The following is a 13227-nucleotide window of genomic DNA, read 5'->3' as shown; positions in this document are numbered from 1 at the left end:
GGAAGTATGCCAATCGTATATTTGGGGTCACATCACAGCACGCACTGCGCATATTGTGAGGATTCATAAATCTGCAGTCACAGAGTGACTTCCAACAAGGCTGGACATCCCCTTAAAGGAGGAACAAGTGCCCAGCTCTGCTGATCGGTATGAGTCCCAGCAGTCAGATGGCCACCAATCAACAAGTCACCTTTACATAGAGGTCACCATTTGTCCAATATCTTTTGGCCATAGCTAGTTAGAGGGGAGGATTTCCCTGTTTAGGCAATCATTGGGGGTTCCAGTGGTGGGGTTTTAGGCTGGAAAAAATGCATTTTTTTTAAACTTTCATTACAAAAACTGAAAATTCAATGAAACATGGATACTTCCAGTTGTGCTATCATTGTTTCTAAATGCAGTTTTCATTCGGAGATGGGCTGTAAACCTTCAGGCCATAAAACCTATTTACATTTATCATGTATCACATGGATCCAAACAATGCTGAACATTCATAGAGATAATTGCAAAACAGTCTGAAATCATCAACAGCGAGCCATAAAAATGTGGCCTATGTATCATCACTAACAGAAAGTACTGTCCTATCAGCCTTAGCACCCAATCAGATTACGTGCCTTGCTTACGGTTCTCTAGAAAAATGAAACCTGCACTGTGATTGGTTGCTTTAAGAAACTAGGCTCATTTACTGTCCATTGGATAAAATTGGCTACCTGATTAAAAAAATTGAGTAACCAAGAAAAAAACCTAAAAACTAAAAAATCATTGTTCTCAGTTTATCTGTGTAATATCAGTGAATTGTAATGTAAAAGTCATCGCCCGACTTGACCCTACTGTACCGCATTACGTATAAAATGGAATTAAAGTGGAGAAAATCTTTGTTCTACAGTAAATGTAAAACTTGTATTTCTGTTCTTGTCACAATGATAATGTTGGCGCTCGGTGGGGCACAAGCACGGCACTGTTACGGGCTTCATTCTGAAGCTGACACTAGTCCCATGTGTGACCTGGTCCTGATGTTACAAGTGCTCAGTATACTGGAATATCCAGTCAGGTAGCCACATACTTTGCCTGTAAAACTTGATACCGGCCTTCTGGCTTCCTCTTCTGGTTGGGGGCATCACTTGATAGCTGCAGCCATTCGCATGCCGCTGATCGAATACAGTCTTGACATTCTGTCCAAGTCAGAAGAAACACTGTTTTCTTCCACTCAGATAGAAAGTCAGGTTTACAACCGCTCAGTGACCAATAATTGACTGTTGCTGTCACATGATGGCCTACACGAGAAGAGGAATCCAGGCACCTGGCGGGGTTCACTGTAAGGCCGGGTCACACGTGCGAGTGTGATGTGAGAAACTCACGCTAGTCTCTCGCATCACACTCTCAAGTGTGATCCTGGCCTAAGACAGCAGCGCAGCAGAGTCACAGTAGATGGGTAATTTTTTTTGCATTTTGGAAGTACCTTAGGCTCATTGATAAAGCTTTGAAAAGTAATGAACACCATTTAAACCAGTGACAGCTGACTTGTTATATCTCAAATGCTGCACATCGCAGGCAATAATCTGCCAGTGTAAACCCATTAGCCAGTGGCTACTGTTACATCCACATAGCGAGACTCCTGTTTTCTTCCAATCTATTAGCAAATTGTATTGTGCATGCAGAGAGTGTATTGCAATACTTACCGGTCACCATTTTCTGCTGTTTACAGCGTCATTCCTGTTCGGTCTGGTGTCACATGACTGCATTTGCGTTCTGCCGATCACATAGTGACTTCTGTGTGGAGCGGAGGTTCCCAATGTAAGTCTATGAGACTCAGAACGAGCTTCTCTAGCTTCTGACTCTCATAGGCTTACATTGAGAAAGTGACCTCTGCTCCACTATAGGACACTGTGCCATTTGGCAGCCGACGATTATGGTCTCAAGACATTGGAGTAGACCATAGCGATGCTGAAAACGGCAGAACATGGCATGCGATCAGTATACTACACTCTCTGCATACATATTACCATTTGCTTACAGAGAGGGAACATTTTTTAAAAATTTCTCTTTTAATGGTCATAATCATAAGGGTTTTCTGCGGGTTAAAAAATGCCTTCCTCTTGACCTGCTGGCTGTAACACTCTCTTATACCTGCACCCACTAGTTTACTGTTTATGGGATTAAAAGACTCAAAAATCCCCTTTGTATATATTGTACATACATCACTGCTACTCATCCTGGAACACACCCCACCTAGCAGAACTATCTCACTGACCACACTGAGGTGGATAGTCCCAGCTGATACATACTTAATAGTGATGAACGAACGTGTTCAGATAAGGTGTTATCTGAGCATGCTCATGTGCTAACCGAGTGTCTTCGGCGTCCTCTAATACTATTTCCGATTCCCCGCGGCTGAATGTCTCGATGCCGTTTGAAAGCCGCAGCACATACAGGGATTGCCTGTTTGTTAGGTAATCTCTGCATGTAATTCGGCTGTCGAACAGCTGCGGGGACTCGGACATAGTATTAGAGGATGCGGAGGGTATTCTATTAGCACACGAGCATGCTCGCTCATCACTAATACTTAAGTGTTTTAAATCCCATGTAAACATATAGAGCGAGACGTTTCCCTCAGTCACAGGCCCCGTCGCACCTTTCTTTATGAGGAATTCCTCACTGCAGCACTTCTGGTTGAAGATTTACAGAGTGCGTATTATGTGAGTATAGTTACGTAACAAGCTGACAGGAAAGTGGGGCGAGCTTACAACCAGTTTTTTGTGTAATTCTCTTCATGTTAGTGACATGAATCACAGCCTGTGGCTACTGAGCACTTCTCCTCCAGCACATAACACGCGGCGACATATTCAAGCAGCCAGACAGAAAGAAGTGCCACAGGAATTTAGAATTTCTCCTGGTAGTAGTGAAAACTGAAAGTAACTGCAGGAAAAATCATTAAAAGACCTCGCTCACCCGAGCATATTACACGGCTGAGTGCTATCTGATGTTTTATCAAATACCACTCGGACTAGTGTTATCCTGTGGGGAAGTGCAGATCTGCGATTATTTGATCATGCCGATTCAGCTTGAGAAAACAATTACAGAATGCTGCGAATGGCTCTAATATTTGTATCACGTGGACCCATAAAAGTCTATGGGTGCGTGTGAAACATCGGACTGCACTCAGATGTCATCTGAGTGCAGTCTGGATACCGCAGACGCTGGTGTAACACTCCAGGGTCCTGGTTGGCACAGTGGCATTGCTTTCCTCATGGGGAGAGGGAAGTCACGCTTGGAAGAAAGGGAAGATCTCTTCTATCAGGTAAGCACAGAAATGCAACACGTTCACACTCCAGGCCAGAAGGGGGAAGTCTGATTCTGCTTATGGGTGGCTCCCCTATATACATAAATTCTGGTCTGGAGGGAAAGAGAGGTAGTTCGTGCCAGACAGCAGACTGGAGCAGTCTGCCAGGAGGAAAGGAAGAGACCAGTCAGTGATTGTCGGAAAGACTGAAGTGGTCGTGCAGCCAGAGTTGCTGCAGCTCCTGGTGAAAGAGAATTGAGAAGGAAAGAACAGATTGTAGAGAGCATGCAGGAGAGCAAAGCTCAGGAGAGTTACAACTGGGGAGGATGGGTGTGACTGGGCTACCATCCTGCAGAGCGCAGATTCCTGTAGCTGGAAGACCGAGGTTGTGTCGGACTCTAGGAGGCACAGCAGAAACTCTCAGGACAGCTGGATTACACATCACCTGTTTTCCTTAATACCTCGGAGACACAGTGACACATAGAGCCCGGGTTGTGATAGAGACCCTGTAAAAAGGCTCAAGCCACCTGTCATACGGGTTTGTGTCCTATTCTTCATGGAGGATGAGTGAACTATGAGGACCTTGCCAGAAGCCATAGGCAGTAAGGGACTACACCAAAGCACTAGTAGAAAGGCTTTCATCTCCACTTGGTAAAGGGGACTTTGAATTTGCTTCCAAGCCGGCCAGACCCTGCCTATACCTGTGATCTGGTGCCCTGGACTGTGGATACCTGAAGTCTCCAGTAAACCAGGTAAAGAGACTGCAAACCTGTGTCCTCGTTCTTTATTGCACCATTAACCACCTTCAGCTACACACCAGGAGCCCTGGGGACCTACTTCACCCCGTGGGAAGTCATACCATCTAGCTGCCATAACATCACCCCAGCGGACCCCTTTTACCAGCGTCGGTCCCCACTGACCGAATACCACAGGTGGCGTCACGAATATGAACTTTATTCAAAAACCCCTTTAGGAACTTTCCCTTTAACATGGGCAACCAGGGCCACGGACCGAGTCGCTGCCACCATGACATTCCCCTGTGAGTACCGGACCCGATACTGAGTACCCCACGGCCCTTGCGGGCGACTCACCGGTAGTGAAGGGGATGGAGAAATGACTATATCCATCTTCTCCACACCTGTGCTGTGATTCTCTAATGTGAGACAATCGGAGCACAGGGCGCTGACACTCGGCTCACGCTCTGACAGAGTTTGAGCTGAGTGACATTTGCATAATCAGCCCAATTCTCTCGCACAAGAGAACATACACTCGTGTGGCCCCGGCCTAAAATGGTGAAGGGAATCTGTCACCCATCAAATCTGCACCACTGTATTTTCACTCAAAGTGCCGTCCTTGGATCAAACTGACCTCACACGGACAGGACAATGACCGCACTAGGCCCAATGTTATTCATTCAGGCTGTTCATAGATAGAATTGGTCTTGTAAATGAAACTCCCTGATGAAATATAAAAACAAGTGCCTCGCAGGGGCCGACACACCATGGGTGCACCCTCTGGGGCCGCACAGGGGCCCATGCAATCAGGCGGTCCCTTACACCTCCAAACCAGCACATGAAAGGTGTGTTGTTATGATCCATTGGACCGCCCACATATTGTTATTTCTCAGGGGCCCTGTTCTGTCTCTGTCACCCCTGTGCCATACGCATCACACTACAGACGAAAAATCAGCTTTTGATTCCGGATGAAAATTGGATGATTTTTGGTGTACACTGGTGTGAACATCATCTAATAAAGATTAATTAGTAAATGTTGGCTCACTCATTCAGCAATTGTCTTATGTAAAGTGCCATGTATTCTACAGCAGCTCACTCTTCATTCTAACCATGTCAATATTTTCCAGACACAATCTGACTGGCTGAGGATGTTCACTAAGGAGAGCATACCAAATCCATTTTATGCATTCAAATATAACAAAAATGAAGCTATTCCTAACTCTCATTTATAGGTAGGTGAGCGCTACTGCAAGTGCTCTTTGTCTAAATCTATGTTACAGCATAGCATCTCCACTACATACTGCTTCCAGGGGAGATAGCGCAGCAATATCATTAAGGGGTCATTCATATGCCCTTTTTCTGCATACAAGTGCTACTTATAATAGGGATTGGAATCATTTACATGTCTGTGGTTATTCGCAGATCAAGTTGTTCACACAGACTCTCAAAGATATTCCAATTTTGATCCAAGTGTCATAATGAAATTGGCTATGGGTGAAAAAATTTGTCAGTCCTCAGATGCCATCAGAGTGCAGTCCGATTTTCATAGACTGTTAGGGTACGTTCACACTGGCTTATATATTCTCGCATGTGAGAGAATAGGGCCAATTTTGGTAATGACAGTCAGAGTTTGATCCGAGTGTCACCTGAGGCCGGGATCACACATTCGAGAAATACGTCCGAGTCTCGCACGGTAATACCCGGCATTCCCGCTGTCACTCAGGAGCGGAGCGTCGGCCGCATAGCAATACATGCAGCCTCACGCTCCGCTCCTGAGTGATGGCGGGAATGCCGGGTATTACCATGCGAGACTCGGACGTATTTCTCGCATGTGTGATCCCGGCCTCAGTGTGAGCCAATTCTCTTGCATGAGAGAATCACAGCACAGGTGCAGAGAAGACGGAGAACTTAATTTCTCCATCTTTTCCATTTACCCAGTCCAAGTACATCAGACTGCACTCCGATGAGATCGTTTGCAAACTTCAGGCCACATTCCGACTAGACATGTCCGGCCTCTCTCCATACACGTGCATTTTGCAAGGCTGCGCCCAACTAGTCTGCACAGAATCACAGACCACATGTATGCAAATCAAATATTCACGGTCATACTTCAAGTGCCAGAAAATCCTCACAGTGTGCAGGGCGCGCGATGGGAGGATTCACAGTCTGCGGTCACATAGAGTGACTGCAGACTTGTAGCCAAAGGCCGGACAATCCCTTCAATGCTGATATCATTGAGAAGAAGGAGTGGGGAAAAGAGTGACATTATACAAAGGGTGAAGTTCGCACATACAACCACCGCTTGAATTGTCATATTGTGGATGTGTAATCCGCAGCTCCTATAACTATTTTACGGCGTGTACGTGACAACTATTATAATCTTGCTAACATGCTAGTCCTGGAAAATGTATCAGAATGTGTGTGAGTGACTATGCACAGGACAATCCGCTGTGTTTTTGCATTGTGAGAACTTAGGGCGGTATAGATTGCATTTTTATTGCAGTTCCAGCTGTTATTAAAGAGCCTAAATGAGGGGGTGTAATAGATACTTCTAGGGAGCACTACATTGTCATCTGGCAGAACATTAAAACCAACAGCCTTACAGCCCACCCAGCGGGGGGCATACAATATTTCCTCCAGACAGACAGTGCATTTTAAAAGACGTCCAATACATAGTATGTTATTGATTTGTTGATTCACAATGTGGAGCTGTACAAAGTACAAAGACAGTATATCAGGCATAATTTACACCCAAGTCAGGCATCTACTTGTATTGGACAATGAATGGATGTGGAGTCGAAAACTGCAGAACACAAGAGGAGAAAAGACAAAGAACTTGAGCAGCCTTATTACTGTAGCGGGTCACATCAACAACTTTAACAGGACTCTTCCAGCATGAACACGCCATCTTATTTCTATAGACTCAAGTATTCCGGTGGGTGACATGAGCACCTTGCCGTTCTTGGGTCTCCACACTAAGGCAAAGAGGATGACACCCTGACATTCTGGGTACAAGTCCTACCTGTGCTTTCATAGACCAGAGCTCACACCCACACCAGCAGTGGATCACACTGTCCCATGTATACAGAGGACCGAAAACATCTGAGACTAACGGGGTCTCCCGGGCTTATGATATGGATTCCATCCTTAGGATAGGTCATCTCGGCACCCCCGCCGATCAGCAGTTTTCACCTCCGGTTTGGATCAGTTGTAACAACTGCAACACTAATATTTACCGATAGACAATCCAGTTTTGCTCCCATTGAATTAAAAAATGGCTGAGGTGCTGATCCAGTTCTGGTCACTTTTTACATCTGGCCTGCGCTGGAGCTGAAAACTTGTGACTGATGGGGAAGCCAAGCATCAGACTTGCACCAAACTGAGATTGGTGACCTATCCTAAGGACAGATCATTAATATCATCAATACTACTAATAATAATGTACATCCCTACTCAAAATGGCTAGGTGTATAAGAAGTCACCTCAATATATACACATAGTAATACAATAAATACATTCATATGAATAGACATCATCACCACAATAGATGGTGAATATACTTCATATCACAAGAGTTCAAGAACTTCCTGACATAACATCAATGCATTACAAAAAAGACAAGGAGGCTGTTTTATTAGGTTTCCACTTGTTTTTTTTTATAAATGGTCCTTTTTTTATTGCATTTCTTTGTCTAACAAATTATTCTTTCTCCACTATAAAAATAGGCCTTGCTGAACAGATTTTAACATTTCATCACATTTCATAAAGTTTGGAGCTAATTTTTGGTGGAAAAAAAAATCTCGGTCTAAACTGGGACAACAAAGTCAATGGTTATGGTGGGTCAAATTCATATAAAGATGTTCACCACATAAATGACGGTAAATTAATACAAATTTGTCATGCAATAAACCAGCACAAAGAAAGGCAGAAATGCAAAACAAATTTGGACAAAATCTCACTAAATTTGGTGTAAATAATCAGCGTGCACAAAAATACGGGGATAATTGAGGTCCTAAAATGCCACATTTTTTAATGACGTGTGTCACAATTTTGGCACAAAATATTAGTCAAGTTATGGAAGAGGTGGTGAAAATAAGAGAAAAGTGACTTTCAAACTGCGCAATTCTATTCTTGAGTTTCTGCCTTTCTTTTCTCAGTTCATGTTGTCTTTATTTTAGATGATTAATAAATGATCCTCAATTAGTTCCACTTTAACACATTTTGTAATTTTAAGAACTTGTCACATGATAATGTGTGCAAAACTGTAAAGCGCTGCGGATTATGTTAGCGCTATATAAAAATAAAGATTATTATTATTATATCTTATGAATAGAAAGTTGACATTGTGCATTCGATCCAGCCCTGTAATCTACGAAGAAGAGCACATGTAAAAGTTTACACAGGCTGTTTATATTTTTGTAGGGATACATCGTGCACAAATAATATCTACATTTCTAAAGAATGACAGCTCTGGCACAGAATGACGTACTGTGGACACGTTCTTGTAGACAATGGGCTTTAGTCAATGTGATGAGCTGTAATAAACATCTTGGGTTTGGGAATTTGTGATGATGAGTCAGTAAGGTAGGAGTGAACGCTGTTAAATATAGACGTTATTACCATGCATCATAAGTTCATAACTAGTAATACTTGTAGAGTAGGCATGATCGTTGCCGCCGGTTGTTCAGCACCGGTTTGGGCAATGTAGGTGTATTACGAATACGGAAGAACAAGTCCGTATACTGGTGGGGTTTGGTGACTGGCGCACAATTACTATAACAGAGACCCTAAGGTCTCCAGCGTGTGAGTTACTTTTCCATCAGATCCCACACAAGGCTTAAACTAGCAGAACAAAGCAATTTGCTCAGTATAATTCCCTGATTGGCAAAGCATGCTACAGCCCATCAAATGGGGAAGCAAACAATATTTACTAGAACAAAACCCCTCGCATGGTCAAGTCCTCGTTAGAAAGGACTGCGGTTTTTCCGGGATCTCTGCAGCCTTCTCATGCTCACATGCTGCAGTACAGACACAAACACGCTCAGCTGGGATCACGCTGCACATGACAGATCAGGTTACTGGCACTGCAGAACATGCCAATGACAGCAGCTACAGTACCATCCACCTGCCTAGTGATCCTCCTCATCCACAGCACCACCGGTGACCCTGCATCACCCCAAGTAGGCACCTGCCACATTCCTGCAGGCCTGGAGCCTGCACCTGAAGCACACCTGAGCGCAGGATGGGGGTCATCTGTGGGCATGGCGAGAACTCCCCATCTGTTCCAACAAGTCACCCACTGAGTAGAGGAGAAGAGGTTACGACAACATCTGCATTGGCGGTGACAAGATACCTTACTGTGAATGTCAGATTCTGATCGGCTCCCTCTGTTCTCCTTTAAATGCTCTTTTCGCTGATGTGCTGTAAGGCGTATTTTCCAGCTTCTTGGCAGTTCTAGTTGATCCTAGTAAAAATCCTCATTCCAAGGGTCTCCATGCCAAGTCCTCCCAGCCTGGAAAGGCAGAGTAGTTGTGAAGTGGAAGGACTGGTAGCCTGTCAGGCAGCTGATTGTGAAGGGGAAGAAGAGAGCAGGAGGAGGAGCAGTAGGGAGGGCTCAGTCACTGAGATTAGGAACAACTCTGTGTGAGAGTATGTGTATATACTGTGGGAAGCCAGCACTGCCACCTCATAAGCAAAGCAGCTCAAGATCAACCTCTCCTCCTCTCCTCCCTTCGCTCTTACGTTGGATTGGTGTCCGGCCTTCTGCTTCCCTCACAGCTTTATTGAACAGACACGGAGAGGAATCCAGCAAGGATCATTAAACATACTCACATCTTACCAATCAAACATCCTAGACAGCTATCGACATGTGCTGGGGACTGCAGCCGTATTTCTGCAGACTCAGTGCCAGAGCCCTAAATATATTCATCTAAACAGGGGCGGAAATATCATTGGTGCAACCTGGGCAGCCGCTCAGGGCCAAAGATTTAACGGGGACACTGCCGCCTCCAAAGCCGCAAACATCTACTGTTATAGAGCCATATATTGTTCTTACAGAGAGGTCATTTCTGTTAGTGGCCACCACTGAATCTAAACGTAGACTTTATAATACAGGAAAGAAATATATCTTGGTACCGTGTTAGCCAGTGGATAGAAAAATATTTAGAATTGAGAGTCCTCAGTGGTTGATACCTTTTAATGGCTAACTGAAAAGATGGTAACAAATTGCAAGCTTTCGAGACCTGTGTAGTCTCGAAAGCTTGAAATTTGTTACCATCTTTTCAGTTAGCCATTAAAAGGTATAATACACACCCTAATACGTGCAGAGGTCTCAATCACACAGACCCTTGGGACTAGGGGTCTCTTTGCCCCATATAAAAAGATTATTACTATTAAAGACCTGTGTAGGTTCGGGGTCCTGTTACAGATTTCGCATGGTCGCTCACGAACTTCAAGTTACACCACGGCATACAATCCTTACACCTGGAGCACTGCATCGGTACAACACTGATGATTTATGAGCCGGCATTTATGTGGTTACAGGAAGACACTTAGATATGAATTATTTATTAAAAGAGCAGCGTCTTAGAAATTCAGGGTCTGCAAATAGGAAGCAGCTGACATATTGTAAAAATGCATCTGAGCAATGAGAAAAACGTAGGTAAATCTTTCTAAATGGCATTACCTTCAAGAAAAACAACTGCAAAGTTAGTAAGTTCTCATTTTCACATTTATTCACCAAAATAAAAGAATTACAATCCTAATTTATAAACCATGTAAGTAGCACGGTGGCTCAGTGGTTAGCACTGTTGCTTTGCACTGCTGGGGTAAAGGGTTCAAGTCCCATGAAGGACAATGTCTGCAAGGAGTTTGTATGTTCTCCCGTGTTTGTGTCGGTTTCCTCCAGGTATTCTGCTTTTCTACCACCACACTCCAAAGACAAACTGATAGGGAACTTGGATTGTGAAGGGACAGCGATGATGATGTCTGTCTGCGGAATATGATGGCGCTATAAAAGGTAAACATATTAATAATAAAAAAATGATTAGTTTTGGCATAAAACCAGTGTCCTACCACTGATGGAGATAAATGCCTGCAAAAGAATTTGGAAAGAGTTATGACCAACTAAATGCTTAAGAAGGTCTCTATCTGATATCTGGCCTCCACCCACACTGTGGTATCTAGGATGAAGCTGGCAGCATGGATTCGCTATGGCACTATCTTGGAAAAAGAGTCAATAGTAGAATGAGAATAAGGGTACCGTCACACTATACGATTTACCAACGATCACGACCAGCGATACGACCTGGCCGTGATCGTTGGTAAGTCGTTGTGTGGTCGCTGGAGAGCTGTCACACAGACAGCTCTCCAGCGACCAACGATGCCGAGGTCCCCGGGTAACCAGGGTAAACATCGGGTTACTAAGCGCAGGACCGCGCTTAGTAACCCGATGTTTACCCTGGTTACCAGCGTAAAAAAAATCAAACAGTACATACTTACATTCCGGTGTCTGTCCCTTGCCGTCTGCTTCCCGCACTCACTGACTGCCGGCCGTAAAGTGATATCACCGCTGTGCTCTGCTTTCACTTTACGGCCGGCAGTCAGTGAGTGCGGGAAGCAGACGGCAAGGGACCTGACGGACACCGGAATGTAAGTATGTACTGTTTTTTTTTTTTTTACATTTATGCTGGTAACAAGGGTAAACATCGGGTTACTAAGCGCGGCCCTGCGCTTAGTAACCCGATGTTTACCCTGGTTACAAGCGAACGCATCGCTAGATTGGTGTCACACACACCGATCTAGCGATGACAGCGGGAGATCCAGCGACGAAAGAATGTTCCAAACGATCTGCTACGACGTACGATTCTCAGCAGGATCCCTGATCGCTGCTGCGTGTCAGACACAGCGATATCGTATGGAGTCACGAATCGTACCGTCGTAGCGATAAAAATGGCACTGTGTGACGGTACCCTAAGTCTTAGATCAATTCAAGGCTCGGATGGAGAGCAAAAAGCATTGTGGCAGAAGACGGAGAAGCTCCAGAGCTTGGAGACCTCTAACTCTTCTCAAACATGTATCATTGAGGTGCTCCAGAAGGAGAGGCAGGGCCAAGATTCTAGAAGTGGGGGAAAGCACAGCTGGTGTATAGAAGTTAAAAGGACCAGCTTTTGTAATCTGCACTGAGAATCCAACTAATGTAAGAGAATATTATCACCTAGGGGAGATAATTAGCTACCAAAATTATAATTAATAGCTTTAATTAAAATAGTGTTAATGATGTAAATAGTTGTTAGTTTGCATTGGGATGGAAGCTCCTTACTGTAGCGATATGTAAATAGCTATAGTTTCTAATGAGAGATGTAGGTACTCTCATTAAAGGGGTTCTAATAGGTTTGTTAATTATGAGAATCAGGTTTTCGTTATGGCTGGTGCTAGTAAAGCCAGTATGATCTTCACTTTATTATTATGTTAATGTAGATAGTTACTGAAGTTCCAAAGTTAATGTTGAAGATTTAATACAAATGCAGAGAGGTCAGATGATTTCCTATAATAAGACATTGTCTTGTAAAACTCTATGTTGAAATTATTTTTAACAATATTTTGTAATTATATTTTTTCAATATAGTTAACAGAAATTCCCTATTTTAAGGAAACCAAAAACAAGAAAAAAAATTAAAGAAGATCAAAATTCAATTTTTTTTATATGTAAATGTATAAATAGGATGTTTAAGATATACAGTCATTCAGGGGCTGGCTGGCAAATTTTAGCCTGGGGGGCAAACACAAAGCACTGGCCCCGGAGTGGTGGCCCATCTTCATATTAAAGAGTCAAAGGTCTCACATACCATTCCGCATGAGTAGTGTACATCCGAGGTGCAATTGGTAAGAAACCATTTAATACATACGAAACTTAAATTGTCTTCTTAGTAGAGTTGAGCAAATTTTTCAACATTCGGTTCCGATTATGATCAGCGGCGTCATTGGAGTCAATGGAAGTAGAAATTACCAAATATGTTGGTACCAGTATGGCACAAATATGGCAAATTCAGATTCGGTGATCGATTCTGAACGTATTCACTCAAATCTGCTTCTTAGCAGCCATACCATAAAGTGTTACACACAACAAATGCTACCTGAGATGCCAGCCGTAACCTGTTTATTTTTATAATCACATGCCTCCTTGCAGTAAGGGTGTGTTTCCACGTGCAGGAAATG

The 13227-nt window shown here is 43.7% G+C and overlaps 1 protein-coding gene across 2 annotated transcripts in view; it reads right to left on the bottom strand.

Moving 5' to 3' along the window:
- Nucleotides 1-9737, bottom strand: part of CCSER1 (coiled-coil serine rich protein 1) — a 1553855-nt gene extending 1544118 nt beyond the window's left edge. The window contains exon 1 of one of the 2 annotated variants that reach the window (XM_069743569.1): nt 9365-9737. The gene's annotated coding sequence lies outside the window, so the exon portion shown is untranslated. The remainder of the gene's footprint in view (nt 1-9364) is intronic. The other variant, XM_069743573.1, reaches the window with a different exon arrangement.
- Between the last annotated feature and the right edge of the window lie 3490 nt (nt 9738-13227).

Source organism: Ranitomeya imitator, chromosome 1 (assembly GCF_032444005.1).
Source record: "Ranitomeya imitator isolate aRanImi1 chromosome 1, aRanImi1.pri, whole genome shotgun sequence".
Classification (NCBI taxonomy): domain Eukaryota; kingdom Metazoa; phylum Chordata; class Amphibia; order Anura; family Dendrobatidae; genus Ranitomeya; species Ranitomeya imitator.
This window is presented reverse-complemented; position numbering and strand designations above follow the sequence as displayed.